Raw genomic sequence first — 19,533 nt, 5'->3', positions numbered from 1 at the left:
AGAGTGCTGGCGGGGCAGGGCGGGGCGGGGCACGGTTAGGACCGGGCAGTGGGTAGGTGGAGGGTGATGGCAGGGCAGGGCGTTGGTAAGGAGCGGGGTGCCGGTAGGAGTAGGGTGCAGAACGCGGGTAGGATCGGAACCTGGTGTTCAAAGGCCACCAGTAGCCTGGGTCCCAGCACCTCTGCAGGTGCAGCCGCTCTTTTCACCCGGTCTGGGGTCCAGATTGACCCTCAAGGTGGTAAAGCTTTAATACCTTCCAGAGAACAATCGATGTGACTTCAAGCTTGTTGTGGTGTGACTTCTTGTTGTGGACAGGGAGAGGCCAAAATGAAATTTGAATTCTATACATAAAGCCCAGAAAGTCAAAGAAGCATTCTTTCTAGAAATAAAAAGAAAACTGAAAAAAAGTCTGATCGCATGTCTGTGGGGTAACAAGGAGTCTGTCCAGAGGTGGGTGGCATCGAAGGTTGTTAACAGGAACATGAAGGCCTGGGCCAAGGCCCCATCAGGCATGGGAACCCCAGGCTGAAAATCACGAAGGCTTTCAGTGCCTCCAGCATTTCTGCAAAGTATCCTCTGGGGACATTTCCAAAGAGCAGGACACATGGGATTCCTAAAGCAGAAAAGCAGCCTCAATCAATGTGAACTTGCATGAAACATTTTTAAATATCAAAAAAATGGAATCCACTCAGAGAAAGTCAGGAAGATTCAACAAAAGTAACTGGTGGAAACATTAGTGCCTCAAGAAACAGAAATCTGAAATCAACTACACAATGATTCTTTTCAAATACAGGTCATAAAGTCTACAACAGAAGAAAAAGCAGAAGATTCATGAAGCGATGCTGAGCATGAAGAAGTATAAACAGCCCGATCAATCTGTAAAATTGTTTTAATAGACTTTTTATTTTTTTATGTTTTATTATTATACTTTAAGTTCTAGGGTACATGTGCACAACATGCAGGCTTGTTACATATGTATACATGCGCCATGTTGGTGTGCTGCACCCATTAACTCGTCATTTAGCATTAGGTATATCTCCTAATGCTATCCCTCCCCCCTCCCCCAACCCCACAACAGTCCCCGGTGTGTGATGTTCCCCTTCCTGTGTCCATGTGTTCTCATTGTTTCAATTCCCACCTATGAGTGAGAACATGCGGTGTTTGGTTTTTTGTCCTTGCGATAGTTTGCTGAGAATGATGGTTTCCAGTTTCATCCATGTCCCTACAAAGGACATGAACTCATCATTTTTTATGGCTGCATAGTATTCCATGGTGTGTATGTGGCACATTTTCTTAATCCAGTCTACTGTTGTTGGACATTTAGGTTGGTTCCAAGTCTCTGCTATTGTAAAATTTTTTTAATGTTGGGGTTTCAAAAGCCATTTAGAACTAAAATATTGGTCAAAGGTAATATGGAGGGAAAAGATGAGCATTTAACTGAAGAAAGCTGACTGTTGTTTGAAAATAGAACAGAGCTCTTGATTCACTTTAGATTTGAGTAAGCAATATGAAGTGAGTAGAAATAGAAGAAATAGAAACACATAATGTCCAAAGTAATGCAAAGGAAGGACAAAGGAAAATATAATCCAAGAGGAGGCAGAAAAGGAAGGAAGAAACAAAAGGAAAAATTTTGGCTAAATTTTTAAGGTATAGTCAACTAAAGTAGATGTTAAAGAGTGAAAACAAAATGATGGAAATAGATACACAAGGAAACTCGTAAAGAAAATAACAGATGGGCCGGGCGCAGTGGCTCACGCCTGTAATCCCAGCACTTTGGGAGGCTCAGGCGGGTGGATCACTTGATGTCAGGAGTTCGAGACCAGCCTGACCAACATGGTGAAACCCCGTTTCTAATAAAAATACAAAATTAGCCAGGCGTGGTGGCACACGCTTGTAATCCCAGCTACTTGTGAGGCTGAGGCAGGAGAATCTCTTGAACCCGGGAGGCGGAGGTTGTAGTGAGTGAGATTGTGCCATTGCACTCCATCCTGGGCAACAAGAGGAAACTCCGTCTCAAAAAAAAAAAAAAAAGAAAAGAAAGATGACGCACAATATTAACACCAGACAAAATTGGCTCTAAGACAAAAGGGATAAAGAGAATTTTTATTTCTTTATTTTATTTTATTTATTTATTTTCTGAGACGGAGTCTCGCTCTGTCACCCAGGCTGGAGTGCAGTGGTGCGATCTCGGCTCACTGCAAGCTCTGCCACCCGGGTTCACGCCATTCTCCTGCCTCGGCCTCCCGAGTAGCTGGGACTACAGGCACCCACCACCGCGCCCGGCTAATTTGGGGTATTTTTAGTAGAGACGGGGTTTCACCGTGTTAGCCAGGATGGTCTCGATCTCCTGACGTCGTGATCCACCCGCCTCGGCCTCCCAAAGTGCTGGGATTACAGGCGTGAGCTGCCACGCCCGGCCTATTTCTTTATTTTATTACTTTTAAAGTTTGTTTAGGGTCAGACCCTTGCTCTGTCGCCAGTGCTGGAGTGCAGCAGCACAATGCTAGCTCACTGCAGCCTGGACCTCCTGGGCCACCACGCCTGGCTGATTTTTCAAACTTTTTTTAGAGACAGAGTCTCACTGGGTTGCTCAGGCTGGTCTAAAGCTCCTGGCCTCCCTAAGTGCTGGAATTATGTCGCTATGGGTCGCTATGTCTGACCAAGAATTACTTAAAAATGAATCATTCCACACAGAAGGCAAAACAATCCTAAACCTAAACATATGTAACAATATAGCTGTGTGACACCCACGAAAAAAATGATAGGATGTATAATTCTCCTTGTAGGAGAAACTTCAGATCTACAACCATCTCTCATGAGTAATGATTCAGAAGATTTGAACTACAGAGAAATTAAACCCGAGCTAAGTACATGTAAGAGCTCTGCACCTGCCAGAAGAGTCCTGCTAAGCTCACAGGAGACACTAACATCAGCTGAACATCCTAGATGACGGAACCAACCCATCTGTCTCCATCCCACACTCTGACCATGAAGGGGGAAATGGGGGCTGGGGAGAAAGCTGCCAAGTAGGACAAAGACTCGTTTACAAGTTATCACCTTCATAACCGGACTCCCCACAGTAACAGGGAGAGTGGCAGAGGTAGCCAAATGCTAGCTAGAATGGACTTCACCTTTTAACACCACTTCACACTGAGGCCCAAATGGCTGCACAAATATTTTCCAGATCCTAACAGAGAAAGCAATCCAAATTGAAGGTCCTTGATCTAATTATTTTGGTAACGATTTTCTACATATTTTATTTGTCCAAAAGACAGAGCTAGGTGCTGAGGATACCATATTCCCACCCTTAGAGCTTATGCTCCAGAGAAGGATATAGACAGGGAGAGAGACGATCACAATGCCATCTGCACAGGGGGTGGGAGCAGCCGTGGTGCTACCGGAACACTGTTTATAAGAAGTCTGGGAATTCCCAGGAGCCAGCCCAGGGAAGCTGCGGGCAAGCCGTCCAGGCACAGGCATTCGCGCTGCTGCAGGCAGGACTCTTTTCTTCTGTAAGGCCCTAACAGCTGACTGAGCACACAAAAGAATTCCGTAACCCAGGCAGGGGGATACACCACGTGTGCCTCAGAGCAGAGTGTGCTTTAACCAAGGGTCACACAAGCAAGCTCAGTGCTCTTGACAAGAGAGCTCTGACTGTAAGCTGATGTTCACTTATGATTTGAGGGCCCAGAATTCATGGGCCTGGAGAAGAAACGAAGAAATGTATCTTAACAGCTGACAAAGTGAACTAGTAGTTTCTGGGAAAAAAAAGAAAAGGTGAATGAGAAACATCAATACACAGCGTGGTGGGGACAGACAGGCTAATCACTGAGGTCCCACAGCCCCACCCCACCCCAACTGTGATGACACAACTCTGGCCACCTCTCCCTTGTCTCTCTCAATGGGGATCTTCTCTTCTACTCCCCACTGCCAAAGACAGCACCGCTTCATTCACAGACTCCTGGGTGTCCCTAAAAAGTCTTCACAACCCACCTTTCACCCTCAACCCTTTCCTTCAATCTCCTGCTTTTCACCTAAGCTGAGGATCTGAAAGCAGAGGGGAAAAGCCAGGAAAGGGGAGGGGGAGGGCACCTTATTTTACCAGGTAAACAAGGGTCACTAAGAGGCACGCGGAAAGACTAAACCCATCCACCAATGCTAGTTTGCAAGTAGCAATCACAAAACCGGGACACTGAAAAACAGGAGCTGCTGACCCTATTCCCCTCCCCACTCCCTGCCATTCAAATGGTCCTTGTAACCAGGAAAGGAGGTGTGGAGTCTAGAGTTACAGCAGCTACAACTGAGCAGGTGAGAGACCCTTGCCATCAGAGTTCATGTTAAAACTGCATTTCCAGCTATTTCAAAATCTTACGTAAGAAAGTCATCAGATAATTTGGTCAAAAAGACTCCCCTTACCAAATGAAGGCATAGCCCCAAGATTAACTTGGTTCTCTCCTTCTCTCTTTTGATAAATGACAGTAACTTATATTCAGTCCCATTTTACAAAATTAACAAGTAGAGTGACCAGGACCTCTGAGCTTTCAGTGATTGTAGTAACAGTGCTACAAACAAATTTGTATAATTTTATAAATAAGTAACAATGAAATATAAATAATGACAGAAAAAAACAAAACATTCAGATTTCACCGTACATTATAAGCACTACAACAAAATGGGGCCTGAGGAGAAGATTCCAGAGCAACGCCAGTGTGAGGGGAAAGGGGTGGGAGAGCCTGGCCCCGAGAAAGGAGAAATCCAGCACTGACTCCTAGTGCAACTGTTACATCAATGGAGAGCGCCCTAGAAAGCTGTCTTTTCCCCACTGACACTGATCTCAGGACCCCGATGCTGACTTGCAGCCAGGGGTCGGCTGCATTGAGGACATGAAGGCGGGTCTGGGAAGCCGTCCCAACACCGCAGGCAGGAGGAAGCTTCCACTCCTCAGGCAGATACTCCCCGGTGAGAATAAGGCACAGTCAACGATGCCAGTGACACCAGACCCCTGACTAATAGGTCAATCGGTTCAATGGCAATGAGTCTACGGGACGGCCTGTTTGTAGCTCAGAGCCACAGTTCAAAGCGCTCCAGATGCAGGACTCCCTGCCACTGCCTGAGCCTCAGCAGAGGCCTGCCAACATTTTCTTCCTGCTTCCATCCAGTCCAGGAAAAACAATGAAGATTAGATCACACTCACCATTATAGGCACTGAATTATTTCATGTTACTGTCATGTCTTCCTTTTTTCTCTCACAGATCATAAGCCACCGCTTAACCTCAAAGAAAACCATAGAGGCTCTGACTTTCCAGATGTAAAGCCCAGCCAATTCTAATACTACCACCCATCTTTGCCCCATCCTCACGCAGCTGCTCTGGAGGGCAGAGAAGACAGCACCCCAGTAGCATGTGTACCATGTCAGGAAAAGCAACGAGCCCAGCTATGGGGGCACATGACCATCAGCAAGAGAGAAGCTGCCTCACGGACGCACCTGAGTGCTGCCTCTCCACCACAGACACCCAGAGACTCACAAGCTGGAAGCACTCGCTCACTCCAGGATTCAACTCTAAACTGGACATTTCCTAGCTGAAATAATCACAAAACTGCAACAACAGAGCAAAAGAGAGGTAAGGAAGACAAAGCCGCAGGCAGCCTGTCACCTGTATAGGTGCTAAGTGTGTTCTAAGCCATCTTCAGGAACCTTGCACAGAAATATATTGTGGTGGTCTTAGTTTAGGACAAAGCACAAAACTTACAAGAAATTAAGGCCAACCAGTAACTCCTTGAAACAAACGAGCTTTGTGGGGTCATTTGAAAAAATTCAACTAGGAAATAACAACAACAGTAACAGAGCAAAAGCATCTCACCCAGTACTGATGTCATTCCTGAATCTCGTGGTTTCTTTCCAGTTTGTACCAATAGAATGCACAGGAAAAGGCTTCGCTGTGCTTAGCAGGTTCCGATGTGAGGCATCAGAATATGGGTCGCAAATGGAAGAGGTGCCCATCCATCCAGAGCTGGTATTTGGTCCCAAATTCCACAGCCACAGAGTTCTGCACATGCTCTCCCGTGACAGCTGGATAGGGATGGCCTCCTGAGAAGCCACAGGCTATGGCCCTGCCAGCCTGGCACTGAGGCAGGGCGACACTTCCAGCTGAAGGGAGTGTTCTTCAATACCTCTGGCTGAAGGAAGCTGTGCTGGGAGGGGTGACATCAAGAGTGCAGGCACCGCAGCCCCATGTTCTGCGTCTCAGCTGCAGAGCCATGAATGGTTCCGCTGGGAACAGGTCCCGGCCTCTGAGCTCACAACTTGCAGTTGACGTAGCTTTAGTGATGATTCTTTGATCATCATCTACAGTCTCCTGGCAGGACACAGGGAGGTGTGAGCAGCTGACCCCGTCTGACGACTCAGACCTGGCTTGCTCAGGAGAGCCAGCCCGATCGGGTCCACTTTCTTGAGGTTTGACCTCCAATCCACCTCACTGGGTTCCAACAGATCTCCACTTTTGGAGGAAGGATCTTCACTTGATCTAAGGTTAGGTTTTACATCTTTAGGCTTGCTACTCAGAGAAGTAGTTGCAGTCATTTTTTCATATCAGAGTCGTTTGGGATCATAGATGGTAATGTTCCTTTATGTTCCTTTTCCTATATTCTGAAATGGAAATTCTCTCAATTTTTCCACAGTCTATTCCTCGGACAGGGCTGGGCTGGCTTGAATAACTGTGGTGCTCATCTCATTGGTGGTATCACTCTGAGTGTGACAAAATTTTAAAAATAATCAGATAAACTGAATACAACAAATTCAAGTCATGCTGGTATAAACTCAGGTAATGTAATAAAGGAATCTACACGGGTTATCTTTCTGAATTAGATGTGGTCTACACAAAGGAGTTATTTTGCAACGGGAAATGCAGGCTATTAGAAAATTTATGTTTGTTGCTTTGTAAAACATATAATATGAGGAAAATAAACAGGAGGTATACACCAGTCATATCTGAAATTTACATAAAGGACCAGAGTCAAGTAAGTTTTTGAAAATGTGAGGGACTTGTGTAAACTTTATAATGAAAATCTAAATACATTATTCACGAGGCAGAGTGGGGATTGGAGGCGCAGCCGGCTCGCAGGGCCCTGCCCTTCCTCTGTCCCTGCTGCTGCCTGTGCTTGAAGAGCCAAAGATGGTAACTCTCATGTGGACCCGTCCCTTTCCTGTGTCTAAACGCATGTGGCTCTAATAACGCATGACTTATCACGGTCATTCCACACCACTGGACATTTGGGAGAGCCTAGTACAAGCGGTGGGTAGAATAATTTCTCCTATGGCCCCTTCTGAGCCTATTCACAATAAGGATGGGCTTGGCAGGCCAGGGAGCACCGTGGCTCCTTCCAGTTATAGAGGCGCCCAGGCCCTGCGGTTGGTGGCACAGCATCTTCACAGGCTAAAGCTCAAAACGCCATGACCCGCCGTTCTGCAGACCTGAGACAGGTTGTACTTTCACTGTCGAGATTATGCTGATCAGCAGCCTAACTGCTTCCTTTCATGCTCTTATCCCCTCAGGTTTCATTTATCTTTTTTGTCACTTTTCTTCCATCACTTCTATCACACTTCTTAGCCTTTACTCTAAAATGGGCTGCTGTTTATAATGACTCATTTACCAGAACATTTCTTTCACTCAGGACAGAATTTTTAAGGTGGACAAGCAAAGCCTAAAGTCCCTTCCAGCCCTGCAATACTATGGGGTCTACACAGAAGTAGAAGACTGCTCTTCTCACTCATTGGCTTTGCTTCAATAAATGGTTCGGCTTCTACCGTGATGAAGACCAGCTCACTCAAACCTTGGTTCCTATGAAAGTAACTGAAGAGCTTCCAGAATACAATGATAGTCCCAAAGGGATCTGATGTGGCTGAGTAGGGCAACCTCAGAAACAATGAAAACCATACAACAAATGTGCTCATCATATACTTACAACCGGATCTCAAGTCTTCAGTCATCTCATCACATTTTGTTTGCCCGTAAAAGATGTGTGACAGGCAAGGTCCATGACCTCTCTGCCCTCTTCATTTTCATAGACCACATTCTGTGTGAGATTCATTTCTAAAAAACAGAATTCCAAAACTATCCATTGACACATGTAACAACTAAAATGATATGACATTCTCACATAATTGTTTTATCTAGATGACTGCCTTAATTACCAACAGCACTGAAATCTGCCCAAAATGTGTTGGAAAAAGAAAAATCCATTTCCCCAAATGAAAATATCTCTTTTATGGCAGACAAGCCAGCTGTGCTCATGAAAATAAGTCAATAATTGAGACTGAGAAATAAAGAAAAAAATGCTAAGACATAGAAAGGTACATTTCCACTAGAACTCTGATGAAAGGTACGATTTCTGAGCAATTCTCCCTATACTAGTATATTTGAAATTTTGTCTGAACTATAAAACACTTAAATATTCCAACCTAAAAGATTGACACAGCCCACATGAATATACACCCTATCCAAAATGTACAAATATCTATTTCTCTTTTTTTATAGTTATAATGACAGTTTATTATAAAGGATACAAATGAAGAGCCAGGTGAAGAGATACTCAGGGCAGCAAGGTCTGGAGGGGTCCAGGGTACAGAGCTTCTGTGCCCTCTCCAACTGGTCTGTCTTCTAGCACATCAATAGATTCACCAACCAGGAAGCTCTGCAAGCCTTATCGCTGAGTTTTTATCTAGGTTTCATTTTATAGGTGTAGTTGCTTAAATCATTGGCCATGTGACTGGGCTCAATTCTAGCCCCCTTCCTCTCCCCAGAGATTGGGAGAGCGAAAATTCCAACCCCCTAATGACATGATTGGTTTTTCTGGCAAACAGCCTTTATCTTGAAGCCATCCAGCCCGTCTCCCCGCCCCACATCCATGAGCCATCTTGCTGGCATAAATTCAGGTATGGTCCAAAGGGGTTTGTATGAGTAACGAAAGACACTCTTATTCAGGAAATTCCTAGGGTTTGTGAAGCTCTGTGTCAGGAACTCGGGAGAAAACCTAAATGTACTTTTAAAGTTTATACCACAAGCTTGGAATTTGGGAGTGGTTAGCACCTACTGGAAGTGGCTGGAATCTATCTAAAAGCCTCAGTCAAAAGTGAGGAAGAATATGATGTTAACATCCTAGTACAGTATGAAAGTGCAACACAGCTACTGCAACGTAAATGTGAGTTCGGATAGGACAAATACGGCCCTTCAATCTGGGCATGATTCGTTTTAGATGTTCTTGGATTTCTTCATCAAGTTAGGTGTAAGTGAAAGGACATGAAGCAAATCAAAGAACTTGTTGAAAAATTGCATCCCTGATAACTTGTGACATATTTTTCATGTTTCTTATAAACACCCTGTAGGTACTGCCTCCAGTGAACCAATTTAAATAAGATTCCCTGGGTATCGAAGCCATGAGAACACGGGAATATATTGAGAAGGACATTTTCCTACCTTGAAAGGTTTGTACTTGGAATCTATGCGCTTGTATATCTTAAAAGAGGTTAGGTAAGGAATAACTTATCTGTTAATAGGAATACCTGAGTCCTCCGCAATTCTGGTGGGGAAAAAGGGAGTGAGCAGAGAACCACTTAATAAAAGTGGAAAAACTGTAATAGTGTTCCTCCTCTGAGACACATTTTTACTAAAAGTATGTTTTCTTTTTGTTTGAAAATCAGAATCAAAGGCATATTTAACTACAGTGAAAATAGCTGTTTTTAATCACTGAGTCTCTCAAATGTGACGTTACAAATTTAGATAACACAATACAGTTTCTTCAGAGAAATATAAACCTAATTGTAGTCACATGTTTACAGACAAGCAGAAGTGTTTTAGCAGCTAGTGACTCATTCAGGTGGAAGGCAGCTGTTCCTTAACGGCATCCTTTTAACCCTGATCAAAATGAAAACTTGTGTTTCTTTTATTCTGTTTTTTCAAGCCCACTTACTGTCTTTTTTCAACGGACTCATGATATTCACATGTTCTCTTTTCAGGAGTCGGTGACCGAAAGGTATTAGTGAAATTAATTCTGTGGTCACTAACAGGCTTCAGAGACACTGTGTCCACATTTTCTTAAAGGGACACTGAAGGAGTCTCAGTGTGTAAACATCCATCCACGTCCAAAACTGTCTCCGCATCTGATGCCACGTGCTTATGCTGGTGAGGAGACTGTGCCTCCTTGCACAGGGTCAGTCAGGTCAAAACCACCTTTGTGGGCATTTGCATCATGAAAATGAACAGAGCTGAGGGTCTTCACCGGAACATACTTTCTTGCATTTTCCTTTAAGAGAGAATCAGTAACAGAGCAATAGTAAGTTTTATGTTTCATAACTCATACTAAAATTTATGGGAAAATTATATAGTTGATATAAAAGTTATATTATTTGAAGGAACCATATACACTCTTGACTGTATTCCAGACTACATGTGAACCAAACATAAGCAGCTGACCAAACCAAAAGCTATGACGTGGTCATGGAAAACACACACATCGACGGATTCAGATGCTGAAAGTGGCCTCAGGTTCCATTACATCAGGGCTCCCAACCCCTGGGCCCCAGACATCAACAGGTTCAGATACCAAAGTGGGTCTTGTGTATCCGTTTCATGAGAGAATGATAGAAATGTCAGCTTAACTTTTATCATTACCCACCAATGTCTCTACAAGGGTGGTCAGCCCATTAGTGTGACCAACCTCCTAAAGTTAATACGAGTAACGGCCCCTGAAAACACAGATATTAGTGTCTCTTCCTAGGAGTAAAATAGTGGATACTACAAATGCCCCTGAGGAGTCCAATAAAATTTGTAGCAGACACAGCAAATTTAGCCAGTGCCTTAAAATTACGCTCTCCATCACATCTTTCCAAGTGGCACGTCTTAGTCTCTCCTAAAATTATAACTGCTGAAAAGGGGCTCAGATGTCTTCAATACTGTTTGTGGACATTTGGCTGTCACCGTGGTCTCAAGGACCAATAAAACATATTAACAGCAGTCCCTTCTGCTGTAAGATGAGCAAGAAAGGGAACGGCCTGATAAGGCTCAGCTTCCGGAAGTCACAACATTAAAATGCTAAATAAAGCATGCTGACGTAAAGATTGAGATGTGAAAGTATTAGAAGAATATACAGATTAATTAGCTTATAGTCTTCAGTAGATAACATCTAAGTATAATACTCTAATGGTCTGAACTGTGTCCCTTCAAAAAGATACATTCAAGTCCTGAGCCTGGTAACTATAAATTGTCATATTATTATTCTAGAACAAGGTGTTTGCAGATGCAATTTACTTAAGAATCTTCAGATGAGGTCTTCCTGGATTTGGGGTGGATCTGAAGCACAATGACCAATGTCCTTATCAGAGAAAAGAAGGAAAATTTTCAGACAGAGACATTAAGGCCAAGTGAACAGAAAGACAAGAATGGAATGATGCTGCTACAAGCCAAGGAATGTCTGGAGCCACCAGAAGCTGAGACAGCCAGGGGGGATTTTCCTCTAGAGCCTTTGGAGGGAGCACCACCCTGCCAATACCTTGATTTCAAACTTTTGGCTTCCAGAAAACTGAGGGAATAAATTTCTCTTGTTTTAGGCCAGCATGACTGTGGTAATTTGTTCTGGCAAGCCTAGGAAACTGACACACATTAAAGGCTGAAATGCATAAAGATCAATATATTTCCATAACATAGAAACCTCACAAAACTGATAGTTAAGATATGAATACCCCAATAGAAAAAGGACAAAGATGACAAAGAAACACCATGTAAAACTAGACAACTACTTTTCATATACAACACTTGCAAAGATGAAAAAGAAGCACAATGTGAAAAACCAGCTGTCTCGCCCGCAAAGCAACTTGAAATAATCTTGAATGAAAAATGCAGTTGTAACTTCTAGCTTCCAGTTCTGCACATCAAGAGCTTGGAAGTCAACACTCCATCCCAACAACAAGTAAAAAGATGAACAAACTGACAAGTCAACAATTCTTCTGAGATCTCTGAGAGAAGTGAAGTCACAGCACAAACCACCGCCTCCAAAGCTGGAGAGACAGATAGATGAATGCAGAGAATTATAACATATGGGAGCATAAACTCCCAAGCAGAGGCCCCCACAGTAGCCACAGCCAGCGTAGGGAAGCCGGAAATGCAATCGAGGAACTGCTGCATGCTCAGTGTGGAAAAGTCTGAGGCTTAAAAACTCCAGGCCGGGCGCGGTGGCTCACGCCTGTAATCCCAGCACTTTGGGAGGCCGAGGAGGGCAGATCACGAGGTCAGGAGATCGAGACCATCCTGGCTAACACGGTGAAACCCTGTCTCTACTAAAAAACACAAAACAAAACAAAACAAGAAACTCCAGAGGGCCCAGTCATAGGTGGGCCCCTATGCTTTTGTGAGTTTTATCTCCAGGAACATGACCAGGTTCTCACAGCAAATATTGGAGAAAAATCCCTCTGGACTTCCAGCAGGGAGGGGGAAAGGGGCCACTTTGAAACATGACATGGCACTTTGTTCTTAATCAGGTCAGCCCTCAGGAAAACTGATTAACCAGAGCCTAACCTGCTGGGGTTTTAGCTGAGCCTCACTAGCCTAGAGGAAGGGAAATACCCAACTCCAGTTCCCTCTAGCCACCCTGTTCAACCTGAGAGGGTAAAGACTGAGACACACTTGTGAAGTGCACAGTCCAAAGGCACAGGCTCACTTAAAGACTGAGACCACATCCCAGAACTGTGGAATGCTTCCCCTCTCCAACGTCTTACCGCAACATGTTGAAAGCCGTTCTTTTTACTTAATATATGGTGTCCAGCTAGCAAGAGAAAGTTACAATTTAGAAAAAGGTGAAAAACACAGTTACATTAAGCACATTACGCTTAGGAATTAGAAATCTTTTGTTACTATGAGGTACTCAAACTACTGTGGAAGCAGGATAATGTCATTTGAAAGTGAGCATGGATTAATTCTTGATGTATGTTGCAAATACTAGAGCAACCACTAAAAAAGTGGGAACAAAGAATTATGTCTCATATGCTAAAAAAGAGAAAATGGAATCATATAAAATGCTGAACTAAAACCATGTAAAGCTAAAACCCCTCAAAAACGCATTTAGTTCATCTTCTTAGATCCATGAAATATATATATTATATAGATAACCTTAAACATTTAAATTAGTTAGATTTTCCAAACCAAATTCTGATTATTTGCCTATAATGTTAGAAATGAAAAGATAACAAGAAGTGACATTAGGAAAGATGGCAAAGTAGAAAGTGCCAGAAATGTGTGTCTCCACCTAGTCAACAACCATAGTGTACTGAAAAAAGACTCTCTGGAGTAACTGTTAGAACTCTGAGGTCTCTTTGAACACTTCCAGCTACCACGGAAAAAGCTTAGCTGGTAAAGTGCAGTTAATGTGGACCAACTTCAGGCTTCAGCATAACAGTGGCTGCCCAGCCCCAGGCTCATGGCCAACAAATGTAGAGAAAGTAATCTGTGTTTCTAGGGCAGATGGCTGGAGCCACATTTGGCAATAGAAACTTGCCTCCGCTTTATCAGGGTTCTATGTCCTGACTGCAAATTGCTGCTTCTGATTGCCCAGGACAGGTACACAGAAGCTGCCCATCACTGTTTCAAACCCACTGGCTGAAGCAGCCTTTAGGAGACTTAAAGGAGCTGCATTTCTTTTCTTTCTTTTTTTTTTTTTTTTTTTGGTATTCAAAAATCAAACAGCATGTAAAAAAAAAGTATTCACCATAACCAAGTGGGCTGTATCCCAGGAATGACAATGTGGTTCAACATAAGAAAGCCAATAAATGTAATAAATCACATTAATAAAACTATATGATCACCTTAAACAATGCAAAAAAAAAAGGCATTTGACAAAATCCAACACCTTTTTATAATAGAAACTCTCAGAAAACTAGAAATAGAAGGGAAATTCCTCAACATGATAAAGGGTATTTGTTTTAATCTACAGCTAACATCACACTGAGTGATAAAGATGGAAAGTTATCCCTATAAGATGAGGAATAAGAAATGATGCCTGCTTACATTGCTGCTACTGAATAGTGTACTGGAAATCACAGACAGCGATTAGAAAGAAAAGAAATAAAAGCCATGCAAATTGGAAAGAGCTGTAAAAGTATCTCTCTCTGCAGATTACATCATCCTATATGCATAAAATCCCAAAGAATCCACAAGAGAGCTACTGGAGCTAGTAAATAAATTCAACATTGAAGGGCACAAGATCGATACACAGAAATCAGGCGTTTCTAAACACCAATAATAAACAATCTAAAATATAAATTAAGAAAGCGATTCCATTTATAATAGCATCTAAAAAAATTAAGTACTTCGGAATAAGTTTAGTCAAGGAAGCAAAAGACATGCTGAAAACTACAAAACACTGTTAAAAGAAAGAAAACCTAAACAAATGGAAAGGCATCCATCCTGTGTGTTGATGAAGGCTTAATCCTTTACAACATTGAATTTCACAACTTCGTGGATATGACAACAAAAGCACAGGGAGCAAAAGAAAACATACATAATAATACTATTGTAATTAAAAATTTTCGCACATGAAAGACTAATCAAGAAAGTGAAAGACAACCTACAGAATGAAATATTTATAAATCATATATCTGTTAAGGAATTAATATCCAGATGACATAAAGAACTGTACAATTCAACAACAAAAAGCCAAACAACTCAATTAAAAACTGAGCAAAGGACTTAAATGAACAGCTCCCCAAGGAAGTCATACAAATGGCCGGCCAATAATTACATGAAAAGATGTTCAACATCACTAGTCATCAGGGAAATGTAAATCCAAACCACAGTGATGTACCACCACTTCACACCTATTGGGATAACTATAATAAAAAGAAGGGGGTAAAAGTGTCATTTAGGATGTGGAGAAGTTGGATCCCTGCCGTTTTGCTGGTGGATGGAAACTGGTGCAGCTGCTGTAGAAAACAGCGTGGCAGTTCCTCAAAACATTAAGCATAGAGCAACCACAGGACCCAGCAATTTCACCTCTGCATATATATTTAAATAAACTGAAAGCAGGGACTTGCACAGGTATTTGTACACCAATATTCATAGCAGCATTATACTCAAAAGCCAGAAGACTCAAAACATCCAACTGCCCATTGACAGATGAAGAGAGAAAAAAAGTCATATATACAATGGAATATTATTCAACCATAAAAAATGACATTTTGACATATGCTACAACATGAGTAGACCTTGAAGACATCGTGCTAAATGAAATAAGCCAGAATCGGAAAGCCAAATGTTGTATGATTCCCCTCACATGAGGTTACCCAGAGTAGGCAAATTTATCAAGACAGAAAGTGAGAAAGAAATTTGCTTAATATAGTAGCTTGTATTTCTAAGTTCTGTAGAGGTCATACAATAAGGAAGGCAGGCTACTTATTAAATCAAGGACACAATATGGTTCTCTCAGGTAACACAAACTGCATGGCCTCAAATTAGGGGAATAATCATCACTTTATAAAGTAATGCATTTTAAGGCTGACCTACAGGTAGAGATTTTTATGCCACCCAAGCAATCAAGCTTTGATGTGGATGTTCATTCCACATTCTGCCCTGATCCTCAGCTGCCAGAGGTGAGGCTGCACTGGCCTCCACACTACCTGCCTCCCTTCACGGCTTCAGGATCAGAGAGCTGGGAGGCTCCTACATACGTGGACATCTTATGGATTTAACACTTTCTTTTTTTGTTGTTTGTTTGTTTGGCTTTTTCTTTTTTTTTTCTAAAGACAGGGTCTTGCTCTGGAGTGCTGTGCTTAGATCACAGCTTTCTGTAGCCTCCAACTCCTGGGCTCAAGTGATCCTCCTGCCTCAGCCTCCCAAGTAGCTAGGAATACAGGCATGCAACACCACATCCAGCTAGTTTTTAAATTTTTTGTAGAGACAGGATCCTGCTATGTTGCCCAGGCTGGTCTCAAACTCCTGGCATCAAGAAACCCTCATGCCTCCACCTTCCAAGGTGCTGAGATTACAGGAGTGAGCCATCACGCCTGGTCCAGGTTAAATACTTTCTTCGGAGATGGACTAGAAATGGATCATCAGAAATTATGTTTGTACTCACACATGAAGAATTCCAACAGCCAAAAATTTTTAGAACTCAATCAGAACTTGAGAACTTCTTTCAGTAGGCACTACATGATCCAATGACGCGGATTCTGCTTTAATCAAGTTATTTTACAGTTATCCAAGTATTTTTTATTTTCCTACTAAGTTTTCAGAAGGGAGATTATCTACATATGACCTACACCACCAAGCAGCACACCTATCACTCAGAAGGCTCCTGACCATTCTCTCATTTGAAACAACCTGACCAAGATTCCCCAACAATTTGTGAGACTCAACCATATTCAAACTAAATATATTGTTTTCAATAGTCATTTAATTTATCAAATAGTTGCCGTACTACAGCAGAACAAGATCTTAGCCCAAAATTAAGTCACCACAGATTGACCTATTTATAAAGCTTATCAACAATCACATTTTGACAAAAATCAAAACTAATAGATGCTATCTCTCTTCTGTTTTTCCTTTTCTGAGATAGGGTCTCACTCTGTCACTGCAGCCTCCACCTCCTGCGCCCAAGTGATCCTCCCGCCTAAGCCTCCCAAGTAGCTGGGACTATAGGCATGCTGTGTGTGTGTGTGTGTGTGTGCATGTGTGTGCGTGCGTGCGTGCGTGTGTGTAGAGACAGGGTCTCCCAGGCTGTCTTGAACTCCTGGGCTCAAGCAATCCCCCTGCCTTATCCTACCAAACTGCTAGAATTACAGGTATGAGCCACCGTGCCTGGCCTGTTATCTCTTTCTTATTCCTAATTTGCTACCTCCAACTGGCTGAGGACTGGAAATCCATTAACTAAATAGATTAAAATTACAAAACTCTGCACTGTTGCCCACACATACACATCAATGGTATCGCACATCACGGTTACACACATGTCCCAGTGTCTACAGCACAGCACTGGGAGGAAAACCCATGGACTCTGGAACACTCATCCTAGCTGCCTGAGAAAATACCTTTGTATTTTATTTCTATGTAACTGCTTCCTCTGGTTAATTACAAATTCTTGAAGCTGCTGAATAGGCAACTTCTAGGTAAGTGATGCATTTCTACCCATAATAAAGTACTATACTGTGGAATACAGTTACTGTAATAGGAGTTCAGATCAGTTCGTGTAGTCTAGAATGATTAAAAAGTAACTCAAGACATGACCGAAGACTGGCAAGATGGTTATAATTTGGATTAGGGACAGAAGAGAGAAAAATGTAGAAAGTAAAAGAGACAGATACTGTGGGACCAGATGAAACAATACCTTAAGAACTGTTAATATGAAACACAGGGACATAGAGAATATTATATACAAAAAAAGCCACTGTAACAAGATTAATCTGCTGCTTTCAAGCATGACAGAGTAGTGAGACACTGTGGATGGGGCAATGAATTAGATGTGGTAATTAGCACCTTGAACTTGAATTGGTGTAAATGAAATAAACAAGAAAGAAAAATCTTTAAGGCAAGGCTTGAGGCTGCACTGACAGGATTTAGGCCTTCTGAACCTCATCTCCCTTAAGATGACAATCCTGTCTCTTGCTGCTTTAGTCCACTCATAGAATTCTGTGAGGATGGAATGACTGTCTCCATAGCACACACACTCCCTCCAAATAGTAAACGCCATTCTACAGTCATGAGTCGTACATTACTAACAAAGGGCATAATGAATAGGTAAGGGTCAGAAATGATGACCAAGTCTCAAGCACAGAAAAAACAGAAACAATGAAAAACAAATATGCTTTAGCGAGGTAAAAGGTCTGTTTGCTTTTTATTTAATGTCTTGACATTAAATAAATTTATTTAATGTCTTGACATTAAATAAATTTATTTAATGTCTTGACATTAAATAAATTTATTTAATGTCTTGACATTGGGCCAAAGAACTTTCCACATGAATGATCTAAACACAAGACATTAAATATTTAAATGTAAGAAAATTATGTGAAAGAAACTTACATACAGAAACATTATTGTAGTAATTTTTTATACTTTTTTATACTTTTTCTATAGTTTTCAGATGTCAACAGGAATTGTTTCTTTGAAAAAAACTGGTATCATACAAACACAAAAGACTCCTTATGCCCTTCATAGGACATCTTAAAGCATAACTTACCCTGCTAAGATCTGGAAATACCATTCACATTCTTCTGCCATTTCTTTCTCAATTATCCAAGTACTAGAGGGAAATGGCATGATCTGTGTGCCTTCTACTACCTCCAGTAAGTAGAGAATTACCTGAAAAATACAGTTAATGGAGCAACGTCCAATCTGAGCAATCTAATATAATAACTGCATCCTTCTCATCAAATCATTCTTTTATGTAAACCTAATACTTGGCATTCATATGACAAACTCCACAATTTGCATAGAGAGAAAATACACAACAGTAAGAGGCAATAATAAACATGATAAACTACTACCGTATGAGAGAATTCACATCTAATTCTCGATGTCTGGGTAGAATACAATCATTCATAACATTCAGCCCAAGAAATACAGACTATGGTATTTCTAATAACACCAATTACCCAGGTATTCTTAAAAGTTCTTTTGAAAAGTTTTAGACTTGAGGGAGTGGAAAAGGGTTAATAACAGGCTAAATCATACCAAAGAAATAATTTTTTAAAGGTGAAGTCAAACTTAGAATTTAAGAACAAAAGAACTGTTTCGTACTTACTAGTCCCGGGGAGACAAATAAACTGGCCCACTTACCAGTGAGAACTGCTTCCTCAGGCTCTTCGTGAGTTGTTTCAGAGGAGTGTGAGCCCCGGGAAATCCAAGAGCTGTTAGTTTCTGATTGAAACTCAGAGTTTAAACTGCGGTTTTTATTTGCCTGTTGAAAGAACATCCTGGCTGTATTAATCTTTTAAATTAAAATTAAACATTTTGAAGGGGGAAATGTAGAGAACAGGCAATGTCTGCTTCACTGAATAACGCAGGCAGTCAATGTAGAAGGAATTCAAGAAATTGCCACCATCACCGTGAAGTGTAATCAATGTTTCCCAGAGGCTTCAGCAGTGGCACTGAAACCAGCTCTGAAGGGTTGTCAGGGAACAGGATGTTCACAGGGCTTTCATGTCTCATCCCACAGATGACTGACTAATAACAAAGGGGAAAGGCTACCTTCACAAAGAGATTGTCTAGCTCACTCCACCTTAGCCAAAATTACCAAATACAGCATCACAAATCCTGGGACAGACAGACTCAAATGTCTCCTGGTGTGAGGCGCTAAGAAGTACACCACGCTGCCCATGTTTAATCTGAATCCACTCATTAGGAAACTGTTTAATCTGTATTCTTGCAAAAATGCTTAATCTCATCTAGTCCAGGCAGGGGAGCAATCAGATGTATCTAGATTGCGAATCACTCTGAAAAACAAAGAGCCTAGATTTTACAAAATGTTTCACACGTCATGAAAGAATGACTCCAA

General features: G+C 41.9%; 1 long non-coding RNA gene across 1 annotated transcript; it reads right to left on the bottom strand.

The window, feature by feature from the left end:
- Positions 1–5,964: 5,964 nt before the first annotated feature.
- LOC129533418 (uncharacterized) lies at positions 5,965–19,268 on the bottom strand. The gene is made up of 4 exons (XR_010134023.1): positions 18,816–19,268; positions 9,967–10,299; positions 7,963–8,090; positions 5,965–6,745 (listed from the first exon to the last, which is right to left on the bottom strand). It is a non-coding gene; the product is annotated as an uncharacterized lncRNA (long non-coding RNA).
- Positions 19,269–19,533: the final 265 nt, after the last annotated feature.

The sequence above is a fragment of the Gorilla gorilla genome, chromosome 4 (genome assembly GCF_029281585.2).
Source record: "Gorilla gorilla gorilla isolate KB3781 chromosome 4, NHGRI_mGorGor1-v2.1_pri, whole genome shotgun sequence".
Classification (NCBI taxonomy): Eukaryota; Metazoa; Chordata; class Mammalia; order Primates; family Hominidae; genus Gorilla; species Gorilla gorilla.
This window is presented reverse-complemented; position numbering and strand designations above follow the sequence as displayed.